General features: G+C 44.3%; 1 long non-coding RNA gene across 1 annotated transcript in view; it reads left to right on the forward strand.

Moving 5' to 3' along the window:
• The first annotated feature begins 14857 nt into the window (after window positions 1–14857).
• Window positions 14858–26546, forward strand: part of LOC132494904 (uncharacterized) — a 79360-nt gene continuing 67671 nt past the window's right edge. Inside the window, exon 1 of the long non-coding RNA XR_009533177.1 lies at window positions 14858–14993. This is a non-coding gene — a long non-coding RNA (uncharacterized LOC132494904). The remainder of the gene's footprint in view (window positions 14994–26546) is intronic.

Genomic DNA, 26546 nt, shown 5'->3' on the forward strand with positions numbered 1-26546 from the left:
TGTCAGACGCATCGGCATAAAAAGTAGACAAAGCTGGAGCTGCTCTGATTGCAGGGAGGTGGGCGGAGATCAGTGCTATAGCACCACACCTCATGCCCCAGCATCTTCTTGCAGCCTTTTGAGGAGCAGAGTTTAAAAACTATTGATCAAGTTCAATCCCTTCATTTTACAGATGAGGAAACTGAGGCAACCAAGAGGTAGGCTTGCCCAAGGTCATAGCTGGTTGAAATAGTCAGAACCCACAGCTCCTGACTTCTAATGCTGGCATTCTCTCCTAGCAGCTGCCTCCTAGTCTGTCCTGCTTTTGTCTCTGGTACACCTATATAGGAGATTCTTAACTCTACAGGGCAGCACCTGTCTGGTAGCCTTCCCCATGGCTGAGATTTAAATAATAGTAAATGCTCAATTCATACTTACTGATTTAAATTCCATTTCATATCAGTGGGTTTGAAATCTAGTAAAATTAGCCAGGATCTGTGACTAAAGCTACGAACCCATTTTATATACATGTGGCAAAGATCAGAGGGAGAACGCAGAAAAATAAGAGTAATTTAATTTGATGGCTGGTAGGATTATGGATGAGTTTCTTTTATGTGTGCCAGATGTGAGGATGATAATGTGATAAAATTAACTGGAGTCCAGATAACTTCAATGACACTTTCAATGCAGCTGAAAAGTCTTATTTTTCCTCTCTTTTTTTCTAATTTTCTCTTTTTTCTAATTTCAAAGTTTGCTAATTCCAACATTCTATCTTCTTTGAAATTCCCTCTAATCTCTTTTTCATTCAAAACCACCCCAGGCATTTGAGAGTGTAATTCACAGAAATTTATTATTAATAATATCAGTGAAGTGAATCCTGTAATTATTTACGCCATAATTTTAAACATGGCGGAGCATTTGCAGAAGCATGGACCTTGCCTGAAGGGTTATACGGGGCACATTACACGTCGATATGCAGCATGAATAAATCCGTTTAGATAAGATGACTGTTGGATCTCAAGGATAGAGAATTCTCAACTGTGTTCAATAATGATATTAATCAGTTTTTCATAAAGAGACTATCCTCAAAGGACAGAGAACAAAGGAGGAAGGAAGCTGCTTTGAAGAAAGTCTTGAAAGAGACATCGGTTGGGCATGGCATGTGGCTGGGAGCAGGCCAGGCTAAAGCCACAGAGTATGAAGTTGCTGGCATCTCAGAGCTGCCATCCTTCGAAAGAGAGGATTCTGTGACCTTCCTTCACGAGAATCAGGGACAAGGACCAAGAGCTGCCTGTGTGTGAGAGAGATTGGTGTGATGTTTTTATTTCTCAACTCTTAAGATCTGGGGGCCGGGTTTGAAGAGCCATGATTAGCAAAATTTGTCACAGCACAGTCTGGTACAAAGAGAGGAAATAAAATCCTGCTTTAAAATACTTTAAATCACAAGGAAATTGAAGAGTCATTTACAAGTACTTGTTATGGGCCTTGTTAGGAATCTTGTTGTGTAGATCTGGTTGGATGGGGGCCAGACCTACCACGTAAAGTTGAGCAGTTTGTGTGTTGCACAAAGGTCCAGGCTGAGGTGGTGAATCAGTCTTGGCTCTACTTATTGAGCTCTGTATTGGCATGAGACTGCCTTAGCCCAAAGGAATGGTACTTTTTTTCCTAATTTACCCAAAGCTGGCTTGCCAAGCCAAGTGCCCAGAGGATGTGTACTGTTGTAACTTGCACAAAGACACTGAAGAGGTTCACAGTGGCCTGGGAAAGGAAGTAGGGGAGGCTGAAAAGAGAGAGGGTAACAGTAGAGGAAGAAGGTAACATGGATAATTTAACTAAGTTGGGAAGAGAAATATTCAGAAAATGTTACAAGACACCATGTAATCTATTGTGCCATTACTGCCAGGATTCCATTCTCCTGTTTCTTCTGCTGTGCTCCCTACCTTCCATCCTCACTGGTTTTCTCCAAACCCATGGCTTTTCCCTCCATGTCGACGCACAAGACTCCCAAATTTCTATCTCTAGATCTGACCTCTCTCCTTAACTTCAGGACCATCTGTCCGAAAACTTATATTGGAAATATCTATCTGGGTGGCCCTGATGCATCTTAAACTCAACATGTACCAAATAATATTAATTATCTCCCTCTACTCTAAACTTGTTCTACATTCTTGACCTTGCAAATCCACATTCTCCTCTTTATTTCCCCTGCCAATGCCTGGGTTCAAGTCTAATAGCATCATAACTGATCTGCCTGCCTCTAACCTCTCCTCAATTTAACATGTCCTCCACATTTCTGGCACAGTAATTTTCCAAAAAGGGAAGTCTTTTCATACCTCTCGCCTCCTTAAAACTCTACTGGTCCTTTTTTGAGTTATAAGGTCTCCATGATCTGATCCCTGTATACCTCTCTCCAGCCTTAATTCCTACTTTTGCTCCCTTTATACTTTATAACAGCTCTGACCTGGAGCATCCTATACTTCACTTCTTCATACCTTTCTCCTTGATGATCCCTCTGCCTGGGATGTCTTGCCCACCTTGTCTACCAGTTAAACTTGTTATTCACAACTTTGCTTGAACAAGGAAGCTTGCCCTTAGAGAATCACCCATTCTTTCTTTTGTGCTACCCAATGCCTTGTACTGTTTTGGAACATATTTTTTTACATGTCAATCTTCTGTGCTAGATGGGGCTCTATGATGGTTAATTTTATGTGTGATCTTGACTGGGCTAAGGGATGCCCACATAACTTGTAAAATATCATTTTTTAGATGTGTCTGTAAGGGTATTTCCAGAAAAGATTAGCATTAGCATTTGAATCAGTAAAGTGGTAGAGATGATCACTATCACCAATGTGGCTGGACATCATCCAATCCATTGAAGGCCTGGATAGAACAAAAAAGCAGAGGAAGGGCAAATCTGCTTTTTGCTTGAGCTGGGGCATCAATCTTCTCCTGCCCTTGGACATTGGCACTTTTGCTTCTTGGGCCTTCAGACTCAGATTAGGACTTATTCCACTGGCTCCCCTAGTTCTCAAGCTTTCGTGGCAGGACTGAATTACACCACAGCTTTCCTGGTCCTCCAGCTTGCAGATGCCAGTTCATGGGACTTCTTGGCTTCCGTAATCATGTGAGCCAATTCCTATTATAAACCTCCTCTTATCTCTCTCTCTCTCTCTCTCTCTCTCTCTCTATATATATATATATATATATATATATATCCTATTCATTCTATCTCCCTGGAGAACTCTGAATAATACAGGCTCCATGACATCAAGGGCGAAGTCTTGGTCATCTATGTGTAACCCATTCCTGTAAGTTTCCGGCCTCATCAGCCTGTGCCTACTCGAAAAGGTTGTGTAGTGTGTGTCATATCTTATACCCAAATGGTATTAGAACAAGTCTTCTCCTGTCCAGTTGCCAGAAATGGGCTTTCTTTCAAATGGGGCTTCTAGGTAAGTTTCCACTCTTATTCCCACTGTGGTTTTAGAGTGAAGAAGACCCATGCAGACACTAGCCTACAACTGCTACCAAAAATAACCATCCTTAGAAGTTAAAGGTCACACATAATCTCAGAGCCCCCATAAAATCTCTGCTGGGCCTCTACATGAAGAATCTCTCAGCACCTCCAAGCTAGTGAGGGGCCATTTAACCTAAGATGAACCAAGCTGTTGCCTGGCTATGACTTGTCTAGCTCCAGAAGTTTAACTGGGCAAATCAGATGTTCTTACTTGGGAATTTGAAGTCCAAAACACTGAAACAAGTTGCCAGTTGGTAGAAGGGGAAAAAGGTGAAAGGATGCTAAGTGGTAGTTCTGGGACCCTAGCCAGCCAAATCATGGATAAATTGCTGCAGCTTGAAGCCAGCAAAACTATGAGTGAGCAGGGGGAGGCCAGCTGGTGGAGATGGAGAAAGAAGCAAACACGTGAGGGCACCAGCTCTGTTATTGGTGGGGCACCAGCAGAGGAAGCTTGAGATTTCCTGCTGCTAAATGTCTCTAAAGACACTCTGAAGCTTTAGTTCCCATGAGAACTGGCTGTACCATGGCTCAGTATCAGATCCTGTGACATCCCTGTCCCTTCCCTTTTATTTATTCTTAGAGTAACCCCCTACCACCACCCGCCCCCAGTGAATTAGGTTGAATAGTTCTCTGTTCTTTCCACCTTGGAAAGGGACGTGACTAACACTTGTTGAATTACACCGTATGGATTTAAAAAAGAGAAAGAGCGTGTAAGTTGCCGTGGTGAAGCAAGGCTTCCTGGAAGAACTAGGACTTTCGTGGGAGAAGGGTAGAGGGAGAGATATCCCAGGCCTGAGACAGTGCACAGTAAATAATCCCAGGTTATGCCAAGGAAAAGGCTAGTTAAAGAGCAGTAATTTGTAATTGTGTGGCGACGCTGAAGACGTGAGAGTCCTCGAGTGGTTTTCCAGGGCTGCCAACAACCCTCACTTCAGTCTCCCCAAGTCATCATTTGGATTAGTCTGACCCCAAAAACTTGGGAAAGACAAAGAATGATTATTAAAGAAATCACACTACGCCATGGAAGATGGAAAGGTAAAATTTTGCTGTAACAATCCCTCAGACAGGATAAATGTTGTACTGGATTATTATGTTGTCTAAAGATAGTCTTTGTGAATGGTGAATGACACCTGTGATATTTTCAGCTATTTACTTTGCAGTGCTTCCATTTCCATTCTATTTGGAGTGATGGTTTCTCTTTTCCAATGCCGCCTCCTTTCCTTCATCTTGGCAGTGGGAAATAACCTGACAAGGTGCTTTCAGGAACTCTCTCAAGGTACAGCACTCAAAGTTCTCCAGAATTCAAAGTTCCTCTTTTCAATCGTGTTACTGTATGTGTGTGTGTATGTGTGTGTGTGTGTGTGTGTGTGAGAGAGAGAGAGAGAGAAAGAGAGAGAAAGAGAGAGAGAGAGAACTACAAAAAGAGAACAAGCAGCACTGGCCAGCTGCCATGGAGACAGACATCCGTGAAGAGGCATTTGTGTAGAAACAGCCCAAGGGTTGGAGAAATACTTCAGGATAAAGCAAAACCCTTGAACATGCTTGAGCTTTGTAGAACAAACCTAAATGTGGCTTATGTACCCTTCTAAACCTAAACTTTTCCAGCATTTTAAATTAATGTTTAATATTTCATTTACTTAAAAAATTATTTATTTATTTTTGGCTTTGTTGGGTCTTCGTTGCTGCGCACTGGCTTTCTCTACTTGGCGGCGAGCGGGGGCTACTCTTCATTGTAGTGCATGGGCTTCTCATTGTGGTGGCTCCTTATTGCGGAGCACGGGCTCTAGGTATGCAGGCTTCAGTAGTTGTGGCACACGGGCTCAGTAGTTTGGCACGCGGGCTCAGTAGTTGTGGCGCATGGGCTTGGTTGCTCTACGGCATGTGGGATCTTCCCGGACCAGGGCTCGAACCTGTGTGCCCTGCATTGGCAGGCAGATTCTTAACCACTGCGCCATCAGGGAAGCCCAGCAACTTTTGAAGTCAGTATTTTTCCTGTGTCCAGGTGAGGAAGCTAAAGCCCAGAGGGCTGAGATAACTTGCTAAGGTTGCCCAGAAAATTAGTGGTAGAACCAGGCTTCCTGATTCCTAGCGTAGTGCTTCTTCCTCAGATGAGTGGCTTTCCAGCTCTCTCTCTCTTTTTTTAAACCCCACATATCTCTTTCTTCAAATGAAACCATTTAAGACGTCCAACATGTGAAACAAGTATGGCTGGAACTGCCCTAGTTGAAAATGGGGTGAATGTGGGGATTTTGATAGCTCAGCTACCCCCTCCCCAAGGGCAGCTGGGCCCTGAACTTTGTCTGAGGAGGGACTCCCAAAACACTGCTCCCGGAGCACCCGATCTTGCCCAGAGCACAGACGAACTCCCTGTTTCATCAAAAAGGGACATTTCCCCCCAAGAAGGGATGCAAGTTCATCTTTATTTTATTTTATTTTTTTAAAAATCTATCTATCTATCTATCTATCTATCTATCTATCTATCTATCTATCTATCTCTCTATCTATCTGGCTGCTCCGGGTCTTGGTTGCCACATGTGGGGTCTTTAGTTGTGGCATACGAACTCTTAGATGCGGCGTGTAGGATCTAGTTCCCTGACCAGGGATGGAACCCGGGCCCGCTGCATTGGGAGCGCGGAGTCTTAGCCACTGGACCACCAGGGAAGTCCCCAAGTTCATTTTTATCTAGGCCAGCCACGAGCACAATTTTATCTGGTGGTGACTTATTCTTTCTCTCCCTCTCCCTGCCACTTCTCTCGAGTCACATCTGCGGTGCTCTGTGTGTTTAATCTCTCACTTATCCCTTCTGTCCCGCTAGCTCCTTGCGCTGAGCTGCTTTCATCCTGGCAGGTGACCGCCATAAGCCTTTAAAGAGTGGTAAAATGAGATGGAGAAGTAATCAGAGGCCCCAGGGCTGCTTTAGGTGATGTTTGTTCAATTTCACCCACTCTCCCTCTGAGCTTAAGGTTTTCCATTCAGGCTCATGAGTGCCACGCCCGGGGCATTCCAGCTGAGCTGTCTGTAGCTGAGCCAGAGTTTTTAGATGGCTGGAAAAACAATGTGCTGAAGAAGCAAGACCTCCATGCTGTCATCCTGTTGGGACTCAACCCAGTAGCCTCAGCCAGGCCTCACACAGCTGGGCGCTGAGATGGTCTGCCCTGTGTGGTGACAAATGAGAGAGGAGTGAGCAGCACCCACAGCCCTCTGTCTCCCTCCCTCCCTGAGTTGGGAATGACTGCAGGGTGAGCAAGTATCAGGGATGCAGGGTAGACTTGCCAAAGTGAGGGAGGTACGTATGAGCCGTGGAGAATGACTCATGAGCTTTCCACCCGATACAGGAATGTCAGCCCTTCCAGGATATGCGTTAGGAGATGATCAACTCTAGAAAGCCCTCCCCAAGCACCACACGCTGCAAACTCCACACTGTTCCTGTATTCCAGATAGGGAAAAACAAGACTATAGAAGAGAAGCTGGATTCCAAAATGACACTTAGAGACACCTCCATGTTTCAGGTGAGGATTCTGGTTTAAAATGGCTGTTGGCACTGGGGAGACTGTTCCAAGAGTGTGAGTCATCCTGAAACTGCACATTCTGTGACTGATGGCTATTCCCATGGCCCCTTTCCAGATGGCAGCTCTGCACCGTGATGAGTAACCACAGCTCACATTTCCATAGAAGTTTACAGTTCCAGAAGCTCTTTCCCATATATATCACTGAACAGGGTTCAGTGCAGGTAACAGAAACCACTTTAGTAGTTTAAGCAGAAAGGGCGTTAATATAGATAATCAGGTGCTTACAAGGTGCAGGCTTCGGGCTGGCCTTCCATGAATGTCTCCCAGAGCTGGATCCCAGAACTGGCCTACCCAGAGAGCATCTGCTTCTGCCACAATTAGGAAGCCAGTCCCAGAAATGTTGGCTCTAAGAATATAATTCATTGTAATTTGGAGATCAGAAATATTGGCTCCAGCTCCATTTGTGATCTGTGCTAGCAGGATGCATACCTCATGTCTTCTTAACTTTGTAAATTCAAGTCCTTTGCAGAGACATCGCTGCAGGGGAGTCTGGAAACTAGGTTTTAGCCTTGCAGGCTCTGTGGTATGGGAAGGCACACTAGAAAATTGGATAGACACATCTATTCTGTATCTGCCATCCCATACTATTTCTCACTTAGTATTCACAGGAAATCTGAAGGTGACAGGAAAAGTGATAGTCTCATTTAGCACATGAGGAAAAGGGCTGTGATGGCAGGGCTAGAGAGAGAATAACGGGGAGCTGCGAGGCTCAGGGACTGTTGCTCTGAGCAAGCGAAGTTTGTGTTGAGGTCTAGAGAATGCTAGGGCTTCAATTAGATGAAGGGCTGAGCAGGAACGGTATTCTAGGCAGGAATAGCATGCATAAAAGTTCTCAGGCTAGAGGGAGTGCAATCCACCTGCAGCACTGAAGGTGGGGCAGCGTGCCTGTGGGGCGGGGAGAGAAGGATGTGGGATGAGGCTAGAGAGGCACCAGGGACAGACAGGCAAGCCCTGTGTGCTCCATTGAGGAACTTTGCCTTTGTCCCAAGAGCAGTGGGGAGCCATTCAAGCGTTTTATGGAGGGGGATGATGTAAGCGTGTGTGGGACGTGATCACGTTTAATTTTGAAAAGGTGACAGGCTGCGGTGTGTGTCCTAATACCATGCCCGTATTCACTTAATCACTGTCTGCAATTTGCCACCGAACTCTCACCCTTCTGTAGTACTAAAGGGGTTTATTTTTGTGTCCTCCTCATTCTTTCATTCTAAGCAACAGGAGAAAAACAACAGCAAGAAGAGGTCTACAAATCTGGGAGGGTATTTCTAGGGGTTTTACATCTGTATAAATAAAAGCCTCTGGGGAAAACCATTAATTTCCTTTGTAGCTGTTTTAGGATGCTGGGGTGGGGGGATTCGGAGTGAGCTGCGGATTGTTCTGTGGGTGGAGCTCAACGAGGTGTGGAAGTGAATCAGCAGGCGAGGTCTCTGATGGTGCCTCTGGTCCTCTAGAAATTGGCAGTGCTGGGCTACCTCGGCCCCCCTCAGGGATAGGTTGGAGGAGGGTGGGTCTCCTCTCACTGACCAGCATGTCAGGGTCTTGGCAGCCCATGGTCAAGTCCTGTTTCGAAGAGATCAAAGATCGGAAACTTAAAAAAACAGACATGACTGTACACCAAAACGACCACATCTCTTAAAAGAACTGGCCTCTGAGAGTCCCAGGACTCAACTTCCTCCAGAAACCTTTCTTCCAGAGGAACCCAGCTCTGTTAGCACCTTCCTCCGAGGAGGATTTGGCGTCCAGTAGGCAGTCCCACCTCCATGGAGACTGTGAGTCTCCTAACCAGATGTGAGCTTCTTGAAGGAAGGGATTACACTTTGCATAAGTCTTTGTATTCCTTACAACATTCGTTGGGGTTGGTTTATGGTCTGAGTGGGAAATATTCACAAATCCCGAGATTCTTGACTTCCTTCTTTGGGTCATGGTGCCCGTGGGGTGGGGTGTTTCTAGACCCCAGGCTAGGAACCTTTGCTTAGACTAAACCTTCCACAGGACTTCTCGGAAGTGAACCTCTTTCTGATTCTCCCAAGCCTATGTAGTGGGGGGCTGTCCACACCGGCCCTGAGACCAGTGACGAGGGGCAAGAAGTGTGCTTTGTGAGGTTCCCCTGGGACAGCGAGTGAAAGCAGCTGCGGTCCTCTTGGGCACGGCCTCCGCCTTCCTGCAGAGGTGTACAGAGCCAGAGCTGGTCTGCAGATGCATGGTGAAACAGAGTTATTAACAACCATTTAACTGTGTGGGTCAAAGACATCAATGCTCATTTCTTGCTCTGCTTTTCTTTTATGGGTTTCCCCGAAAAACTGCTAAGGCAGGGAGCCCTGTGCGGCTCACGCACTGAAGTGGCTCACATGCTGGCTGCCTTTCACAGCCACTGCTGCCCAACTGGGGAAAGCACTTAATCGTGGCATTTTGGCGTCTCTTTGTATGAGCAACCAGAATGTGTTGGGTTTGGTGCTCTGAAGCTCACTTCTTTGCTCAGTTGGACCCCCCCTCCCCCGACCCTGGTCATCCCTGCTTCTCCATCTCTCCATCCTCTGCTACCCAATTCGAATAGAAACTCAAAAGAATCATTTCTATTTATATTTAGGGAATCCTTAAAGAAATAGACGTCAAGAAGCCAGAGCATTACCCATTTTTTCCGTTAAAAATGATAACAATGAAGTGATAAATGATTCATGAAGTAAAGCATTACGGGCAGGGCTTTCCTGGTGGCACAGTGGTTGAGAGTCTGCCTGCCGATGCAGGGGACACGGGTTCGTGCCCCGGTCCGGGAGGATCCCATATGCCACAGAGCGGCTGGGCCCGTGAGCCATGGCCGCTGAGCCTGCGCGTCTGGAGCCTGTGCTCCGCAACGGGAGAGGCCACAACAGTGAGAGGCCCGCGTACCACAAAAAAACAAAAACAAACAAACAAAAAAAACACATTATGGGCAGATAGTGTAGTCAGATTCCTAGAGACAGAAAGTGAATTGGTGGATACCAGAGCTGGGTGGGAGGGGAGAACGGAGAGTTATTGTTTATGGAGTAGAGATTCACTTTGGGGAGAAGAAGTTCTGGAGATGGGTGGTGAGGGTGGTCGTACAACACTGGGAATGCACATAATGCCACTGAACTGTACGCTTACATGGTTCTAAATGGTTAGAACGGGAAGTTTTATGTAACGTATATTTTGCCACAATAAAAGACACTGCTACAGACAGAATTATCTCAACGAAGAGACACTAAATGTGTTGAGTTTTAGCTTGGGGGCTGTGTGTGTGTGTATTTATATTAAAAGTAACCGGTTTCCCGAAAACATATAACCTGCTCCCCGCCAAGAGGCTCTTTTCCTGTGCTTTTGTGCATCCTGAAGTTGTCTCCACAGTGTGTTGGTCAGGAAGTGGGTGACTCATGGGGCATTTATGACAGATCCCTGAGTCGCGCGCGCGCACGCACACACGCACACACACACACACACACACACACACACACGCGAGTCACCTCCCCCACAGGCTTCTAAGACAGGCAGGGATTTGGATGCTGCCAGAGAAATGTGCCTGGGGCAGGCAGGCACGTTCCTGGGCGGCCTTTCCTGTGCCTTAGTAATAAAGGGAAGCTGTGGCCACAGCTCCCAACCCCAGGCCCAGCATTACTTCTCTCTGGCTCTCTCTTTAAGTTCAACCTGGATGGTGGCAGCAGTGAGAGCAGTTGGTACTGGAAGTGCCGGGTGCCTGCTGGCCGCCGTGGGCTGCGCCTGTTTCAGGGGCCTCTTCACACAGTGATGGGAGCGATGCTGGGTGTAGGCACACGAGACGGCCGGTGCGTCGTGGGTACCATGGTCCGGTTAATCCCAGGGCTGGTCTGACATCTTCCTGGTGGTTGTGAATTCGTTTGGGAGCGACTCAGTTACGTAAAGACGTGGAGGGCTGAGCTGGACGTTAGGAGACCCGGGCTTGGACTCGGCGCTGCCACGAGCTCCTTTGGTGACTATGGTAAATCACTTAAACCTTCCAGCCTCGGTTTCCTTCTAGATCAGGACTGGCCGGCACACAGCTCACGTGCCGCCTACCCCTCCCGCGTCCACAGCAGACACCACTCACTACTCACAGCGCTCTCCCCGAGCCCAGACGCCCGCTCAGAGCCCTTCCCACACAGCCCTCTTGTACCTCTTTCGGGGAATCGGAATTAGCAGTTCAGGTGACACCTATTTGCCTCCTAAGGTTGGTTCTCAGTTCTCACTTAGAATCACTGAAGAGTGTTTACAAAATACACATGTTTGAACCCTACCCATATGGGTTCTGATTTAATTGGACTGGGATGAGCCCCAGGCATTGATATATTTTAAAAGCTCTCCAGGTGATTCTATTGTGTAGCTAGGATTGAGGGCCACTGGTTAGATGGTCACTAAGAGCTCATATCCAGTCACTCTATGAATGAGTGTTGGCAATAAGGTGGCAGACGTGACTGGGCCAGTTGGGCTACACTCTGGTGGCCAGAACGTGAGGTCGAGAACCAGGAGACCTGGCTCTTGTTTATAGTGTTCACTTGTAATTCACTCTATCTTGACTGAGTTATTTATTCTTTTAGAGCTTTAGATTCCACATGTATAAACTGGGAATAATAATCTCTTGAGCTTCCTATTTCACCATATTTTAGGAGGATGAAATGGTAAAAGATAAATGAGAACAGTGCTACATTGTGTTACATAAATTACTCCATTTTAATAACCCAAGTGCCCCTAAATACTTTTTAAAATGTTTGAAATAAAACTTGAATCTATCCCTTAAGAGGATTTGGTGAAGATCAAGTGAGATAAAATACACAACAGCACCCAGCACGCTGCCTGGCAGGTGTGCAATAAAGACTTGTTTAAAAATTTTCGCGGGCCTCCCTGGTGGTGCAGTGGTTGAGAGTCCGCCTGCCGATGCAGGGGACAAGGGTTCATGCCCCGGTCAGGGAAGATCCCATATGCCGCGGAGCGGCTGGGCCCGTGAGCCATGGCCGCTGAGCCTGTGCATCCGGAGCCTGTGCTCCGCAATGGGAGAGGCCACAACAGTGAGAGGCCTGCGTACCGGAAAAAAAAAAAAAAAAAAAAAAAAAAAATTTCGTGGCGATTACTGCAACAATAAATCACACATGGAGTTTTATGTGCCTTAAAGGAAGGATAAGCTCATTTCTGTGGTTGCTTTGTTAGATATGGTTCTTTATTTGATTTTTCTAAGGTAAAAAAATTATGAATGTTAATGCCTGAAATAGCCTCCTTATAAAATATGCAAATGATAGACAAGTAAAAAAAGCAGAATATGAAAGTCTTCCTTATCTTCCCACCCCACTACTCCCACTCCAGAAATAATCACCAGTGGTGATTGAAGTGTATTTGTCTAGGTAGGCCTCTTTCTTTGCATTTACATCACACACACACATTAAATATTTTTTTTTCTCATATAAATGGGATCTATATAGTATTCTACAGTTTACTTAACAATGTGTTTTAGGGGTCATTCCATGACTTCTGGCAAGTTATTTTAACTCTTCATGCCTAGTTTCCTCGTCTGTAAAAGGGGGTAATAATAAGGCCATTATAAGGTTTGAATTAGTTAATATTTGTAAAGTGCTGAAAATAGCGTCCAGCACTTTTCTATGGTTAAGCTCACAGTCAATCTTATAGAAATAAAGATTTCCTTAAAAGTTTATTACGTAACGTTCTAAAAATAAAAAATTATTTATCTTCATTTGTGCTGAACTTAGGGCTAATGGTAAAAAATACCGCCACCCTCCCGGCCCCGCAACCCCCGGCAAATTAAGACGCTGTTTTGAAAGTAGGTACCCTCCCTTACCAACCTTTCATACTTCATACAATGAATGATGGGCACTGGGACCCAACCGTGGGGACTTCAGTGATTTTATCCTAATGGATATCCGGATCTCAGCCTTTTCATTCCACTTCTGCACCTCAGTTTCTCTACTGGAAAGCTAGGTACAGTATTATCTACCAGGCAAGAGGTGACCAGAAGAAATGGACTCGAAGTGGTTACAGATCATGGTAGTTCATGACATTCCAAAGTGTTTGCCAGCATGGCTGAGTCATGGGTCATGACCTTGCCTTTGATTTCTCTTTGGGTTTTGTTAGGGAACGTAGTAGAGAGGAGAAGGTATTGGCATTTTGCCCCAGGAGGAATTTTGATCAAGGATAAACATATTCCAAGATGCCGTGAAGTTGAAGTCACATGAATGCTAAGTGATTTCTTGGCATCAAAAATCAGTCTCTTTCATGTCAGTCCTAAAAAAAAAAAATAAACACTTTTACCTTCTTCAGTACCGGGAATAGCCAGGTTGGTTTCAGCTATTATAGCAAAAGCTTTTAAAATAATTACTTGTAGAATACGATAATATTAATGATTAGCTTTGTGTTAAAATTGAAGTATTTAAATACTAGGAATAATAAACCTTGGAAGTGTCATTATGTAGTAAGTTTGCCCTTTACAAGTATCATTTTTCAAAGATTTTGCTCATAGTAAATTGTTCAGGAAAAATTAAATCCCTCACTAAGTAACCCTTTTTCTACAATTTAGGTGACTTCTTAAAATGATCTTTGATTTTCATCCATTAGAGTCAGACCCTTCAAAACAACAGATTTTTTTTTTTTTTTTGGGGGGGTACGCGGGCCTCTCACTGATGTGGCCTCTCCCGTTGCAGAGCACAGGCTCCGGACGCGCAGGCTCAGCGGCCATGGCTCACGGGCCCAGCCGCTCTGCGGCATATGGGATCTTCCCGGACCGGTGCACGATCCCGTGACCCTTGCATTGGCAGGCGGAGTCTCAACCACTGAGCCACCAGGGAAGCCCCAAAACAACAGATTTTTAAAGAAATAATTACACTCTCATTTATGGAGTACTTTCTGTGTGCTGGGCACTTGCATGCACAATCTTATTAACTCTGCAAACAGCCCTATGGAGTGATAGTGATTATTATCAATCCATTTTAGGGATGGAAAAACTGAGGCTTAGAGAGGTTAGGTAATTGATCAGATGAACGCAGCATGTAAATAGCACGTGCACTGCATTCATTGTCAGGTCTCTAGCTTCCTTTCATCTGGAGCAGTTCCTCAGCGTTTCCCCCCACCCCGTTGTTTATGTCATTGACATTTTTGAAGTGTCCAAGTAAGTTGTTTTGCAGAATATCTCTCAATTTGGATTCAGTTGGCTGTTTTCTAATGGTTAAATTTACAAGATCCAGTTTATAGAGTCAAGTGACTCGGCTGGCTTTTTTTTTTTTTTTTTTTCTTTTTTTTGCGGTATGCGGGCCACTCACTGTTGTGGCCTCTCCCGTTGCGGAGCACAGGCTCCGGATGCGCAGGCCCAGCGGCCATGGCTCACGGGCCCAGTCGCTCCGCGGCATATGGGATCCTCCCAGACCGGGGCACGAACCCGTATCCCCTGCATCGGCAGGCGGACTCTTAACCACTGCGCCACCAGGGAGGCCCTCGGCTGGCATTTTTAAGATTATATTTATGTATTACCTATATTTACATGCAACTATAAATATAGAAATATATATATTATAAAAGTCATATACTTACATGATTGGAGAATTTAAATGGGTTTAGACAATACACAATAACAAATGAAGTTCTCCTGGCCCAGTCCGTTTCCCTAAGGTGATACTGTTGACAAGTTTCTGTTTCTATCCTGAAACACATTTCTGTGTACACTGCCAGATCCATGTCCATGCTTACATGTGCCCTTTTATTTACACAAAAGGAGTCATGCAATCAGACTCAGATCCTTGAACCACCTTTGTGTTTCAGTGAAGGACAATTCCCGGTGTGAAATGAATCTCTCGGTCGTTCCCTGGTTTGAAGGAAATCTCCGTGCGGCTGCTTTCCATCAGCTGTGTGAGAAGCTGTGAAGGGCTTGCCCTGAGACACCAGCGGTTTGATGATCCAGACGGACCAAGGTCAGTACATATAGTAGCTGTCCGGCGTCGGCCCGCCTAATCAGGCTGTTCCCCTATGGGGCTGAGTGGGAAAAAGTGGTGGCTGATTAACTCAGGAAAGCTTCTAACAAGGCTGAACTCAAGGGTATGAAGGCCTCTGCTAAAGAGGTTGGTTAGTATGCCTTCTTTTTCTTTGTTGTTTTCCAAGGATTCAGGTATGCTCCCTGGAAGGGTGTCTGTACGTATGTACGTACGTATGTATTTTCCAGTTTTATGGAGATGTAATTGACATATAGCACTGTACATGTCTAAGGTGTACAGCAGAATGATTTGATTTACACACATCATGAAGTGATCATCATAATAAGTTTAGTGAACATCCATCATCTCATATAGATAGAAAATTAAAGAAATAGAAAAAAATTTTTTCCTTGTGGTGAGAACTCTTAGGATTTCTTCTCTTAACAACTTTCATATATAACACACAGTGATAATTATATTTATCATGTTGTACATGACATCCCTAATACTTATTTATCTTATGACTAGAAGTTTGTACCTTTGATCACCTTCATCCAGTTCTCCCTCCCCCCATTCTCTGCTTCGGGTAACCACAAATCTGATCTCTTTTTCTATGAGTGTATTTGTTTGCTTTGATGTATAACTGACCTATAGCACTATGTTAGTTCCTGGTGCACAACATAGTGATTTGATATTTCTATACATTACAAAATGATCACCACAGTAAATCTAGTTGCTATCTGTCACCAGTATGGCTTCTTTTTTGTTGTTGTTGTTTAACTCAGGCTCTTTTTAAAAAAATAATGTGGTAAAATTCATGTAACATAAAATTTACCATTAATAATACTTATTATATTCACAGTGTAGTGCAACCATCAGTACTATCTAGTTCAAAAATATTTTCATCACCCCAAAGAAAACCTTGTATGCATTAACATTCACCCCTTATTTTCCTCTCTCCCTCATCCCTGATAATCATGAATCTGCTTTCTGTCTCTATGGATGTGCCTATTTTGGACTTTTCATGTGGATGGAATCATACAACAGATGGCCTTTTGTGTGGCTTCTTTCACTTAGCATGATGTTTCCAAGCTTCATCCATGTTGTTGCATGTATCAGTACTTCATTCCTTTTTGTGACTGAATAACATTCATTGTATGGATGACCATATTTAAAAAATCCATTTATCAGTTGATGGCCCATTTTTATTAATTTAATTTAATTTATTTATTTAAAAATTTTTTTAAATTTATTTTATTGAAGTGTAGTTGATTTACAGTGTTGTGTTAGTTTCTGCTGTACAGCAAAGTGAATCAGTTATACATATTTTTTTCCATTATCATTTATTACAGGATATTGAATATAGTTCCATGTGCTATACAGTAGGATCTTGTTGTTTATCCATTCTGTATATATAACAGTTTGCATCTGCTAATCCCAAACTCCCAGTCCATCCCTCCCCACCACACCTCTGCCTTGGGAACCACAAGTCTGTTCTCTATATCTGTGAGTCTGTTTTTGTTTTGTGGCAGTTCATTTATGCCATATTTTAGATTCCACATTTAAGTGATATAATATATTCATCTTTGTCTGACTTACTTCACTTAGTATGATAATCTCTAGGTCCATCCATGTTGTGGCAAATGACATTATTTCATTCTATTTTATGGCTGAGTACTATTCCATTGTATATATGTACCACATCTTCTTTATCCATTCATCTGTCGATGGACATTTAGGTTGCTTCCAAGTCTTGGCTGTTGTAAATAGTGCTGCTATGAGTGTAGGGGTGCATGAATCTTTTTGAATTATAGTTTTGTCCTGATATATTGATGGCCTGTATTTAAATACCACTGCAAACCTTGGATTGAAGAGGCCCTTTTTGCATGGGACTTTTAAAAATTGTAAAAACCATAAACTATGTCAGTGATCTTCTTAGGTCAGGAGTTTAATATGCCAAATAAATTGTTTTAAAATAATCAGGTGGGACTTCCCTGGTGACGCAGTGGTTGGGAATCCGCCTGCCAATGCAGGGGACACAGGTTTGAGCCCTGATCTGGGAAGATCCCACATGCCGCAGAGCAACTAAGCCCGTGCACCACAACTACTGAGCCTACACTCTAGAGCCCCTGAGCTGCAGCTGCTGAGCCTGCATGCTGCAACTACTGAAGCCCTCGCACCTAGAGCCCATGCTCTGCAACAAGAGAAGCCACCACAATCAGAAGCCCATGCCCCACAAAAAAGAGTAGCCCCCGCTCGCCGCAACTAGAGAAAGCCCATGTGTAGCGACGAAGACACAACTCAGCCAAAATAAATAAATAAATAAAAATTAAAAAATAAAAGAAATAATGTTGGCATGGCAACATTAATTTAAAAAAAAATCAAGTTCCTACCAACTAACAGCTGATAGTTTCTGAAAGGTAAAAGCTAGAAGGACTTCTTGACTGGAAATAGAGCCTCTAAGCTTTGTGATACAGTATTTGCCTTTTTCCCCCACCAACCGTTTTATTGCAGTCCCCCTTGGATGACAGGCCCCAGGACCTCTAAGCTACTCAAATAATTGCCCCAATCATGAGTCAGATGGAACAGAACAGTCGTTCCTCCCAGGGTGGTTTAAGGATGGGGCAGCCACAAGCACCACAGTTGATGCCAGCTTGCTAGTCACCATCAACAACTGCTTCCCTTGCTTCTTGTCTACTCAACACATGAAAACGCCCAGGAAATGTCCTCCCCTTTCAACAAAAGATTTCAGTATTTCTACTGTCAATAATGTATTGCCTGCTGTTTGCTCCAACCAGAATCTATACTGTGATTGTGTGTGTGTGTGTGTGTGTGTGTATGTGTGTGTGTCTAGTATCACCTAGACAGGGATTAGCAAGAAACTCCTTAGGAATTCATTTGATGGTGAATGATGGAAAATCCCAGGATTTAAAAGAACGAGAAAAAAAAAATGCCCGACTTGCTTTCCAGACAGTTGCAAAATCTCCACCTTCCCTATTAAAATCTTGAGACCCACAGAGGGCGGGGAGAGAAGGAAGCACAGGCCCTGAGAGCAGGAAGAAAACATCTAGTTGCTGACCCCTTGGTGGCACCGAGCATTGTTTTAAGAGGTGAGATCTGATGAGGAATAGCTGATTTCCCCTCTCCCCTTTCCAGCTTCTCTTAGTCTTTTTCATACTGAACGTTTTAAAGACTTTAATGAGAAAGGGCATCCTGCAGGGAGCAAACCAACATCCTGAAGGAAGGCTCCAAGGCCTGCCTTCCATATTTCCCATGGTGTAAATCCTGTCACTCCACAGAGATTGTTTCTCCTCCCCCAGCCAACTGAGGCCTCCTCACATACTCCCATTTTTCTCTCTTTTTCATCTATCCTCTCCTTCTTTTCTTTTTGACAGTCACATCCCTCCCTGGTTATAGTGTTGCACCAGAAGGTCGGGCTTGCTTTCTTCACAGACCATGGCTGTCCATGACTAACTGAAACATCAAGCCCCACATCAGCTGTCCTTCCAAGGCCTCTATGCCATGGTCAGCTAGTGTATCAGGAGGGAAATATTTTCTTGATCACATAACTTCAGCTTTGAAGGTATTGGTACGATAAAAACAAACAGAACAGGCTTTCCTACAGCATGTTTTTGAGATCCACTTGGGAATTTGGGTGGGGTTGGAAGAAACCAAGTGTCTGGCCTATCCCAGGGGATATTAGTCACCCAAATTATGTTTTAGGATTTTAAAAATATTAGACGAGTTCGTACATGGTAGTAACTGTCAGACTGGCCACTCCTTGTTGAAGCTTGAGGTTTTGGAATTCTGATCTGTCTTCTCAAAGAATTTGTTTTTCAAAAGTAGAAAGGCCAATGGAGAAGGATCCTGGGTGCTTTCGGAAGGTCATTGCCTTACCAAGGTATATTAACAGTTAAAAAAAAAAAGGAAGGGGGCACGAAAAAGGTAGGCATGGTTGAAACAGGTACAAACCCCAAACGTGCTCTCTGCACTAAACATGTGCCATCTGCAGTGGGGCTGCTGAGTGCTGCCCTGGTCCCTGCACAGCAGGAGAGACTGAGGACAACTGCAGAGAAAGGCAGACACTGAGACCAAAGGGGCTTTGGGATGTACAAAACCTTGGGTTCTTGAAAGATTGGGCCTCTTCATGGAACAGCTCAAAGCCCTCATTAGAGGGCTATAGAGCAAGTCAGAGATAACCCAAGGGCCCAGGAAGGGTTGACAGACACTTATTCACCAAATTCCAGACTCAAACAAGGAAGTCCTGATGGGACTAGCTTTAGCCAGTTAAAAAAAAGTTTCTGCGTAAGAGACTCCTAGAATGTAAAGGAATTATCCCAAATAATTTTCACGTTGAAAATGGAAGACATCCAAGCCAGGGGTGATAATTTCTATCCTCTAAAGATGAAAGTATAAGGAAAAGTGGCTGTTATTTAAAAACCAAAAAAAAGCTTACATCCTCTGAAGTTAGCACTGAGAGGTGATTTGGGTATTGACCCCTCCCCTGCAGCTGACCTTTACATTCCTCTAGAGATGTCCAGTATGGAAGCCACTGGCTACATGTGGTTCTTGAGCACTTGAAATTTATATTCGTCAATTATTCCCAATTATTCCTCAAGGAATTTAAAAAATAATAGATAGTTCAAATTGAGATATATATAATATGTACACTGGAATTCAAAGATTTAACAAAAAATGTAAAATATCTCATCAATAATTTTTTCATATGGGTATATTAAGGTGATAATATTTTAGATGTATTGGGCTAAACGAAATATATTAAGATTAACTTCACCCTTTTTCTTTGCGGTACGCGGGCCTCTCACTGTTGTGGCCTCTCCCGTTGCGGAGCACAGGCTCCGGACATGCAGGCTCAGCGGCCATGGCTCACGGGCCCAGCCGCTCCGCGGCATGTGGGATCCTCCCAGACCAGGGCACGAACCCGTGTCCCCTGCATCGGCAGGCGGACTCTCAACCACTGCACCACCAGGGAAGCCCCTTAATTTCACCCTTTACTTATTTTAATGTGGCTATTAGAAAATGTGTAAACATTATGTATGTGGCTTACATTTGTGTCTCACATTCTAATTGTTGGAGAGCATTGCTTTAGAGTCCTTTGCTAGTAATCATGGCCATGATCATGCTTAATGGGGATGCTTCTCCTTTGTTCACACTGGCCCGAGCACGTATAGCACTGACCCGTGGCATGGCTGGAATGTCCAGAAGTCAATGTACTGAAGGTCAGGGGCACACCACCAGAGCAGAAACACAGAGAATCTTATTGATGAAACAAGGTTTTTAAACCTGGCTTTCTGAAACTGCTTTAATTGAGACCCGACCTGAGGGCTTCTGATAATAGTAGGTATCTAATAGTATTGGGTTCATTTGTTTAAGGCACTTAGAACAGTTCTCATAGGAAATTCTTGAAAACATTCGTTATTATTCACCCTTTTCTTGTGTGCAAATGAACCTCTTTAAATAAACGGGTTTCCCTGACACTAATAACATTCCTTTGTTTTTCTCCCAATTTTTTAGTGTGGGGAATGGTGGCCCCTATTTGCCTATCTACCAGCTACTAGGGGATGCCATTAATTGGGTGGGTCCAACTGGGACTTGAGCCAGTGATGGAATATAGACCCTCTTTCTAGTTAGTAGGGTTTGGACATGGTCTGAGTTTCTCCATGCCACTCTCTTGGTGTCTGGGGTGGATTTTATTTCTGGGGCATTTACTTAAGTGCTAGATGTCGTTTCCCTGCCTTCCTTCCCTAGTGTCATACCTGGGCTCCTTGTCCTTTTTTGTTTGGGACATCTTAGTCATGGCGTCTGTCATGCTTTGCACCTGCCTTTAGCTGAAAGTGCCCCCCCCCAACCCTGCCATATAGCCCCTGCTCATTGAGTGTGGTCACAGTTAATGATGATTACTTACAAATGATAAAAAAAATTTGGTTTTGAGCTTGCTACTAGTAACCAGGTAATGTGGATCTCAAGTTGTTCAGCTACTGTTAAGATCATCTAGATCAGTGGCTCTGAACAAGGGGAAAACTTCAAGATTGCTTGGGAACATTTTCAAAGGACATATTCTTGGGGCCCATTCTCAGAAATTCTGATTTAGTGAGTTTGAGGTGTGGCCTTGGCATTTGTGCTTCTAAAAGGCTCCCTAAGTGACTCAGGTGAATATACTTGATTGAGACCACCAGCTAGACAATAATAGGAACAGGCATTTTCCTACTATCAGTTTGGGTGTTAAGCAATTAATTTATTCGATGTCAAGATTAGATGGCTAATGTTTTAGTTCAAATTTTACAGGTATCCATTTGTAGACACACACACACACGTGTGTGTGTGTGTGTATGCTTTTTGCATTGAACATTCTCAGCATAATTGCCTGGCACTTACAAGCTCTGACTAAATGATTGCTGGATTGATGACTCTGCATATTGAATACATATTTGTAGAGAAAATATCTTTAAAATGTATTTCATGAAAATTTTTTTGAGATATCTTTAAAATATCTTTTAAAATGTGTTGAAGTTTTCCATCACAATTCATGTGCTTTAAATAAATGAGAAATGCGCTCCAAAAGAGCCTGGCAGGCGGCCTTGTGGCGAAGGCCGGCTTCAGAGTTGTCTCTGCACAGAAGACTTGGAAGGAGTAACTCGTTTGTTTTCGAACATACAGGAGGGGTGCAGCCGCAGGAGTGGCCTTTGTAGACACCCAGCTCCACTCTGCGGCAGTTCCGCCATTTCCTTTCTAAAGGAGGCGGCACAATAGAGGAAGATTATCTGCTGTTTGCATCCCCATGGGCAGTGCTGAAGGTGCTGGAAATTCAAGACTGAAAGTCAACCCCCCGGGTGGCCAGTGGGAGCCTGGTCTGTGGCTTGCTGTTAGCTCCAGGAATGATGTTCACAGGTCAGCTGACCCTGTGGGGCTGCCCTGGGCAGGGCCGCACCTGTGACTGCAAATACAGCTGTTGGCCTCTTCACCGACTCACCTCCCCTGACCTGGGGACCTCCAACCCCGATGTTCCTTGGTGGCTAGGTCTGCTGTTTCTGCAGGCCCCTCTGTGCTACCCCTACTCGCCACCCAGCCTCCCATTTCTTAGATTTTTAGAGAAGAAACAACCCACAAACCTATCTAAAAACAATTCAACTGATGCGGAATTCTAAACATGACTGAAGAATAACATTTATAGGGTCTGAGCCTGTGTTCAAAGCAGTGCTTTCAAGAGCCCTGTGGGAAATCCCCGCCCACGTGGGTTGGCCAGTTTCATCTTTTCACCCTCATTAGATGGTGGTTTTAGTTTGTTTTTAATTTAGCAAGAATTTGTCCAGTGACATCCCACTTTCACCAGCCCCTTGTCAGAGAAGGAAGAAGGGCCATGTTCTCAAGTTGTCGGTCCCTCTCACTCTTTGATAAAATTCCTGTTGTCCTGTTCCCTGTCTTCCCTGCTCAGGCATGACCCCCCTCCATGCCCCAAGCCCCCAGGAACCTTTGTAACTACAGGGAAAGGAAGAGCTCAAATTAGTCTGAGTGGGAGGGCGGCAGAGGCAGAAAGAGAGAGGAACCGGGGTGCGCAGACTTTCTGCAGGTGACGTTGCACGGCCCGAGCTGCCCCTTGCACTCCAGTCTCCACCCAGGCTTTACTGTCAGTGACAGTGGGTCAGTGCAAAAGCCACCCAAGAAGCCACCGGCTGCCCCAGGTACCGCTGCTGCCCCGGGCGCAACAGAAAGCGAGTCTCTGCGGGGAATGGGCAATCCCGAAGCGTGGCTGAGCACAGCTGGTCTCCGATGCAGAATCATGGCAGGAGCGAGCAAGGAAGTCTTCACAGATGCAAAAATATTGGGAACCTGAACTTATAGGTGGGACACTGGGGCTTTCTGCCTAGTTAGTGCTGGGTGTTGTCACCGTAAGAGGGACAGCTGTTCAGTCAACACATATTTATTGGGTATCTACTACGTGTGAGGCACTGTGCTGGCTGCTGGGGGTACACTGGTGAGCAAGAGCTCTACTTTCACACGGCTGAGAGCAGTGCCCTCCAAATTTGAGTCATTGCGAGTCCCTATAGGCAGAAAATTGAGCCTATCTATGCTGTTTTTATTTATTCATAAATTATGTAATGTATTGCTTATTATGTACATCATAAAATATGTACGTTATAAAATGGACATATAAAATAAGATAATAGGATGAGATAAATAAATATATACATATAGAGAGAGATACATTCTAATATTCTCTTTCCACCCACCAATGGCTTATCTTGTACAACTTCTGCGGGGGCAGGCGCCCACTTATGGAGACCACAGATGGGATTAAGAGTGTGATCTGGAGTCAGATTTCCTGGCCTCAGATCCTCCATTTGTAAAATGGGTGTTACAATAATACCTTCCCCAGAGTTGCAGTAAGATTAAATGAGATAATCCATGTCAAGTGCTTAGACGGCTTCCCAGTATTTGGAAAGAGCTCAATAAATGTTAGTTATTGTTATAATTTGTACAGTCTGGTTGGGAAGAAAAACTAACCAACTAAGTACTTAATTTCAGTTGTGATAAGGACCATGAAGGGCAAGTACGGAGGCCAGGAGGCTGTGTGTGAGGGGGGACTTAACCTCGTCAGTTCTGAGCTGTGTTTTGAGTTTCCGAGGGAGCCAGGGTTAGAGCAGGGACAGAGCATTCCTAGCTGAGGGAACAGCTGGCATGGAGGCCTGAGGCAGGAAGGAACTTAACCCACTGGGGGAGGGGGACAAAGGCCCTGCGAGAGGGGGGAACAGCTGCCAGATGGAACGGGAGAAGCAGGCTGCCTGGAGGCCATGTAGGGCTCCATGGGCATTGTATCTCTCAAGGATCTTTGTTACCAACAACAGAACACACTCACCAGAGTTTAAGCAGAAAAGGACTTTATTAAAGTATATTAAGACACTCTCAAAATCTCCAGGCGGGTCAGAGAGTCAGGCTTGGAGGTCAGGAAGCCAGAACAATGCTTAGACCAGCCGTGCCTCGGGTTGAATCAGCAAAGGGCCTCCACTACTGCCACCAGGTCTAGACTCCACAGCACAGCTCATGCCGCTGTTGCCCATGAGAGCTAGACACCCACTACCACCTTTTCTAGGAAATGGATTCTGCACAGTTGACCTCTTCCTGTGGCTCATTTTTGAATGAAGCCTTGTGTAAGAACATCTGACTGGCAGAGTTTGGATCATGTGGATGAGGCCTTAGCTGCAAGAGAAGCAAGGAAGGTGAATTTTTGGGCATCTACTGAGAGGAGGTGAGCACGCCTAAGGTGGGACATTCTCCAGGTGTAGGAATGATGTCAAGGATTTTGGACTTACCTGCTCTCACATCACCAGATGTTTGCTTTGCTGTGGTCAGTAGGATTGGAGAGGGACAGAGAGGTTCAATGTTCTCCTTTGCAGAAATGGGAGAGAAAAAACAAACAACCAAACTCCGAATTCCAACAACCAAACTCCAAAGCCAACCATTTAAGAAATGAAAAGAATTACTACCTCCTTTATTTGCAGTAAGTTTAACAAACCCTTTTCAAGGGGCGGTGCTGAAGGAGCTCATGCATGAGTTTGGATGTCTGTGTGACCAACGCTGAACAAACATCCCTGCCTGAAGGGTATGGCACTCCAGTTTACAGTTTTTCTCAAGCCAATTGTAGGTCTTTTCTCTCAAAGTTACAAACTGGAAAGGCCTGATTCAGAATCCAAAATTAGGTTTTTCTGTGGGGTGATGGGACAAGGACTGGACGGACCTGCAGGGACAGAAATATGAGATGAAAGTATTTTGTATGTCAGAGGAAGATGGATCGAGGAAGCAAGACAAAGGTCGAACAAGAGAAGCTCTTTCTTAAGAAAAGCTGCTTTCTTTTTTTAAAGTAACCCTTAATGATATCATGATTTTTGTTGATTCAGGAAGCTGGTTGAGTTGGCAGAACTTTTTTATATTAACAGAAACAAATTACTGCTTTAGTTCAAGTAATAAATAATGTATTTCTAAACACAGCAAATATATTTAAAAAATAGCTGCAGAGAAGAAGGTCAAAATGAAACGGGGGTAGGGTGATTTCTCCGCAGCTCAATATTTTCTGTTTAGTCGTCTGACTTATGGCCAAAAATGGAATTCTTGCTAAGTTGTATTATTCAAAGTAAAATGGTCCAGTACTTTAAAAGTGGAAGATTGATAACTCCTCTAGTATTATAATACAAACCATTTCAAAGAAGTAAATCTTGTCATTATTTTCATGATTTAATAATAATCAGAAATTCTTAACTGATGATTTAACAAATTAAAAACATTATAAACCAGTTAAATATAATAAACCCTTTCTTCATCACACACATACAGACGCATATTCTTTTTTAAAAAAAGAGTGTTCTTGTGGCCAAAAAAAAAAAAGTTTGACTATGTTTTTGGTGTGAGCAGCTCCCTGAGACCTGTACTAACTTTTGTTTCAGTGCTTTTCTCTTAAAGCAGTGGTTCTTAATCGTTTGGCAGGTGGGATCATAGATCCCTTTAGCATCTGACGAAAGCTATGGGCTCTTCCCTGAAGAAATGCTGTCTCACATTACTCCTGCAACAGCGTGGTGTGTAATTTCAAGGAGGCTCAAGGACCCCACATTAAACTCCTGCTCTAAACCTTGGCTTCCCATAACTCAGGGGAAGGGAGACAGGAAGCTCAGGCTGGTGGTCCATGATGATATCTTTGGTGATGGACAGTCCCAAATGTAGCAGTGGTAGTAGGACTCCTTGCATGTCATCCCCTGAAGTACTGGACTAGGTGGTGCTGGCTTAATGGCCAAGAGGAGCTTTGCACCAGGAAATAATCAGTTGGTTTTATTAACCGCAACAGGCTAGGTAGAATAGAAGTAAAAATGACCACAGCACTGCTGCACCTCACCTCCATAAACAAAGAAGAGTCTGCCAGGACCAACACTCTGCCTTCCTCACAGGAATCCTGCCATGTTAGTGCTTTTGAATAATATGTTCTTGTTAACTTAATAAGGAAGAATAGCTTCCTTGTTGAGTTTCTGCTTCCAGGGAGACACGTACATTTTGAAAGGAAGCGGACTTTAACGTCTTAACCCAAAGGGGTGTCTTCTCTGGGTTAGGTCTGGTTGTGGGGATAGGGGTTAGGAGCAGAGTTTGGGGACTGGTCCTTTGTTGAATTCCTAAAACTTGTGAACATACGACAAAGACTTTTAATTACATAATTACACATAAGGGTGAAATGAAATACTTCTTTGGATGGGTAGCAGGAAATGTGGATTTCTATAGGGAGGAAGTGGCTGATAGCAGTTCTTTTCCAAAGAGGCTGTGGTGCAGCGTGGTGGCAAGACTTTGGGATTCAGAGTAAAAAAGTCTTGTTCTAAACCTGCCTCTGAATCTTACTGACTCAGTGGGGACAGAGTAGCTTTGAGGCTCTGCAAAACGTGATTCAACCCAAACACACACCGGCCTCATTTTGTGGCTTCAAGGTTTGAACGTTGCTGGTGAAACCATGACAACAGAATTAGCCCTGCTTAGTTTTGGGCAAACTTCTCAGCTTCCTGA

The sequence above is a fragment of the Mesoplodon densirostris genome, chromosome 8, assembly GCF_025265405.1.
Source record: "Mesoplodon densirostris isolate mMesDen1 chromosome 8, mMesDen1 primary haplotype, whole genome shotgun sequence".
NCBI lineage: Eukaryota > Metazoa > Chordata > Mammalia > Artiodactyla > Ziphiidae > Mesoplodon > Mesoplodon densirostris.